Source organism: Penaeus monodon, unplaced genomic scaffold (assembly GCF_015228065.2).
Source record: "Penaeus monodon isolate SGIC_2016 unplaced genomic scaffold, NSTDA_Pmon_1 PmonScaffold_1409, whole genome shotgun sequence".
Lineage (NCBI taxonomy): Eukaryota > Metazoa > Arthropoda > Malacostraca > Decapoda > Penaeidae > Penaeus > Penaeus monodon.
The window spans coordinates 2,574-7,500 of NW_023643143.1; the positions used below are offsets into that span (position 1 = coordinate 2,574).

General features: G+C 44.4%; 1 pseudogene; it reads left to right on the top strand.

Annotated features, from left to right (window-relative positions):
* The first annotated feature begins 474 nt into the window (after positions 1–474).
* LOC119569326 lies at positions 475–1,461 on the top strand (annotated as a pseudogene).
* The last annotated feature ends 3,466 nt before the right edge of the window (positions 1,462–4,927 follow it).

A 4,927-nucleotide genomic window follows, 5' to 3' on the forward strand; every position in this document is an offset into this window, starting at 1 on the left:
TTAAAAATTAACAGTAAAAATTATCATGAGCTTTCTGTTATTTCTCTCTTCCTTGTAGAAAAAACGTATAAAAAGTCAGCAGGGCGACTGTTAGGCAGACAACAATCGAAGATGAGGTCACTCAACGTGTTTATCCTGGTAAGCTTACTATAAAGCTTATATTTAGTGCAAAACCTAAGATTTGGTAAAGGTTAAACATGAATATTATTCTGATTAGCGTTTGAAGTGTATTAAACATAATAAATTTGGGGTTGCTTTGAGGATTTTAATCTTTTAAAGTTTTTAGTATATAATTTCAAACCCCAATATACAATATTGTAAGTAGTAAAGGGAAGTCATTATTTTTAAATTATAAAAAAAAACACTAGTTAAGAGGTAACTATAACTGTCTTGGGAATAGTTGAGCATACTAGTTTCAACTAAAATTAGTGCCCGCGCTTGGCATACCGTTAACTATAGTCTTTCCAGTGGTTATGGCAGGCGCCAGTGTCATGGCAGACGATTAAGTATAAATTTCGTGTAAACCTGGTGTTCCTCTAATATTGACAAAACGACCTAATTAAGCTTTACAATTGTCTTCTAAGCCCTGTCTTTTATCTAAACAGAAGCTTGCGGAGTGAACGTAGTGTTACAGCAGATAACCATCCCTTCTCGCATCTATGCGAGTCCCAGCCTGATAAATTTTTGTGCGCCCAAATGCAAAACCATGGTCCAATGTGTAAAAGGGCAAGCTTTACTCGTCACTGCATCGAGAGCCACTACTGTTCGGAGAAGAGCGAGTTTGAGGTGCTGTCTGCTACCCGGATAACCTACAGACTGCACCTGTACGAAGGGTAATGATTTCCGTGTGGATCCCTATGATCCCCAGAGATTCTTCTCTTGCAAGAATATTGGATCTCTACCAGAGAGTTACAAGTGCCCGGACGGCATGGGTTCGATGAGGCTTCGGCGCAGTGTCGAACGTAGGTGGCCTACCCCCATGCACTGTTTCTGGGGTCTTTGCTAACCCAAGAACTGCAGTGATACTATTCGTGCATCTCGCCCCGGGCTGGATGGCTGCAGAAAAACCTTTGTCTGCAGTACTGACCTGATGTACAACCCAGAAGACGGGCACTTGTGAAGACCTTGCATTTACCAGTTCGTATGCCAGCAGGAAGGACGTTACCCAGACCTCCTCGATAAGCGCAACTACTTTGAGTGCTATATGCATGCAGGTATACTGAAGCAAATGCGTTACCATGTCCTGAAGCCTACATGTGGACATCACTTCCCCTGGCGTGGGCAAATGTGGGGGACCATGGACAGAGTAACTCTGATAATGCCTTCAGCCTGTGCGTGCTACCGGCAAACTTGTGTCCTGGTAGGTAACTTGGTAGGTAACTTGTATTGGTACATTTATATACATATGTGATGACAAGTTATTAATCTTGCATTCCTTTCCAGGTACATAAAAAAAAAAAATCCTGGTTTTCCCAAATTACAGACACCCGATAATTTGGGCCAGGGCCCGACTTTCGATTGTGTCTCAATTTTTAAAATAATTTTTTTTTTTGGAGTTCTAATGATTGTTTTCTCTAATCCTCCCTAGTCTAATAGGAAAAATAGGATTGGGGTGTTGCCCAAATATTATAATGCATAATTACAAGTATCAAAAAAATGAAATTTGATAAGTGCTACAAATATTTAAGCTTTTTTTTTTTAAGTCTTAAAGCTCTTGACAACTCGACTTGCTTAGTTGGCTTTAACAGTGTTACTTAACACTATGTAATATATCTAAATCAATATTCATAACATTGAGCACAATAAACTTGCTTTGTTCCTATAATTTAAATCGTTAAATACATAACGCGATATCCAGATGGGCCCCTTTTATATATCAAAACTGGTGGAACTTATGTTTCCAGTTACCCTTTTTAACATACCCACTTGTGGCGGAGGCTACAGGGAACACCACTAAAACACATGACATGCCCAAACTTTTTTTTTTTTTGGGGGGAAGGTGTTATACGATAAAGCCCATTCTGCTTTTTAGACTTCAGCTGTATGCCACAAACACTTTCTGGGTCCCACTTTTGTACATCTGATGGCTATTACTAATACATTATTTTCAGGAATGGTGAGCGAAAACCATAGAGGTCTTTAAAAGTACACAAGCAATTTTAATTTTTTCCAAATGGTTAAATCTTTTAAGAACGGCCCCCATCCCTTGCCCATTGTTGTCGTGGGGGGGGGGGACCTCAAGAGGTGAGACTGGGACCCAATGATGGAACTCCCCAACCTTGGGACACGGCCCTCTACTAAATTTGCATGGCTTTTTTTCTTTTTTTTTTCTCCCACTTTTCGTTTGTCCTTCACCAAAACCACCTGCTACCCACCTAAGGTGAGAGCCGTGCTGAAAGGCTGACTTTGTGCCAGTCCTAAACGGCTTGAGGGAGCCATGGGCACAGTATTCCCCTGATTGTTACCTAGCCCTTACCCCTCAAGGGGACCCTGAGGGGTGGACTGTTTTTATCCCAAACAACCAGGCCTTACCATGGCCAGTAATAAACATATCCCCACTATTAGGGGCAAAATAGCCCCACGATGTTAACCCACCCAATCCCGACCCAGCTCTCCTTTGACCACGGCTCCAAACACTGCAATAACTACCCCCTCATCAATGCCTACTAGTACAGTAGCCAACAATCAACCCTTAAGGAACATTTCCACTCTTCCAGCATGCTCGACTTCAACACCTCTATCCCCACAACCTCCATCACCCACCCCATCCCTTAATACCTTACAGCCTTGTTGCCCACCTCTCCATAACACTACCTCCCTCAACACTACTCCATCTTCGTCCACACCCCGCCTTCTACCCCTATCTCTACAACAATCTTGAATACTCTCTTTAGCGCAGCCAAATGGGACTGATTTTTCGTGATCCCTCCCACAACTCCCAACTCTGATAACACCCTTCTCTTCCAACAATGTCTCCAAAACAAGTAGGTAAAGTCCCTTTCCGTAGCCGACCCGACCGCTCCCGTCTTGTCACAGTAACATCCGAAATCAAGCTATAGCATTAACAAAACTGACCTATATGGTAACCCCATCCTTGCAGAACCCCATCCAACCCTCTCAACTTGCACTGGAACAGTTTCAATCTCCCCAGCAAATTGCCCAGTCTGACAGATTGGTCAGACTGTGAAGAAGACCTACTTGCCTGTCTCAGACTATGATGCAACATCAGTACAATGCTACTCCATTCCCCCCAGAGGTCATCGAAAGAACCAACATAGCCAAATTACTTCTGTAGACATGACCTTCCCTTTAAACGTCTACATAGAAATCCCTCCCTGTTCGTCCATACCAACCTCCTCCACGTCAGTGCCAAAATTTTTGGCGTCTAGGACACCCAGCCAAACATTGCCGTTCCACAGCCAGATGCCCACTATGTGCCCAACCTGGCCATACCCGATCTAACTGCTCTGCACAATCACGCACATGTGCCAACTGTGGCGGCCCCCATAATGTATTTTTATAGGGGCTGTCCCACCTACAAGATTGAGTCTGAGGTAGCAACTCTCAGATTCAAACTTGGACTCACACTACGTGAAGCCAGACAGGAAGCACGTCGACCTGGTTTCTCTTACTCCTTACTCCAGTAATACTGCTCATTCTACCAATTCTCCTAAACCCACCCCCCTTACATCTAACTCCCCCTCTTCTACCTCCTACCTTCCCAGTCAAACTCTTTTGCCATCCTAAACCCCAGACACTCCAATCTCTACTACAGATACTCCAATCACCACTACAACCCCAACACCTTCCTCTCTCCCTCTCTCGCACTACCCGTACAGACAGACAACAAACGTTCCCCCCCTCTTCCCCTACCACACAATCACCTCCACCTTCCTTTGCCCCTATGCTTGAGACACCAATCCTCTCTCCCCCCCCCACACAAGAAATCCTTTAACCCCAAAACTCCCACACCAACTCCTCAGAAGAAACTATTGAAATATTCAAGATTACTTAATGAAAACTGACACTCAACCCCCAAATCTTACAACTCCTGCTCCTTTCACACTGCAAGTAACTGCTGATATCCATCCTCCTCCTAACGATATCCCCCCTACACCCTATCCTCCTAACCCCTCCCAACACAGCCCACATTAACCCTCCCACCATCCCCTCTATCCCTTCCATTCCCTCCTAGATACACACGTGAATCCCTTATGTCACAAGTATCCCCTTCCACAGACCCTCTGTCTCCTAATACCCCTCCCACACCTCTCCCATCTCATCACTAAAGTATAACTCTCCTTCATTGGAATATTCGCGGTTTCCGCTCCCACAGACCTGACCTTTGTCATATCCTTTCCTCTTATAACCCATCTATTGTATGCCTTCAAGAGACCTTTCTTACACATCCTCCAATACCAATCCCCAATTATCATTTTGTCTCTTCCCCACATTACTTTTATGTCTCGTCCATACTTACCTCTGCTTTCCCCCACCTATCCTCCCTTCACCGACCTCCCAACCTATCAGACATCCTTACAGAATCCCACACTTTCTGTTTCAACAACCTATTCTCTTTCCTCAAACGCATACATATCCTCCATCTAATCTAACTCCTTACAACACCCGACTCTAACCCTTTCACTCACCAATTCCTTTGCCCAGCTTAGACAACTAGTCACTAACTCAACCACCCTTCCCTAACATTAACTATAGTGCTACATGACTTTAGATGTCTAGCACATTTATCTTGCTTTTAACCATTAACCATTAACCATTAAAGCCACGTCCACACGGTCGAGCAGTGTCCGTCGGGCACGAAGGCTCTGCCCTTGTTCGAGCAGTTTCAGCGGGCAAACCATCAAACTATCCGCTCCCGGCGCCAATAGAGGGCAGTGGATCGAGTGTCTTCCGTCACTGCCAAACG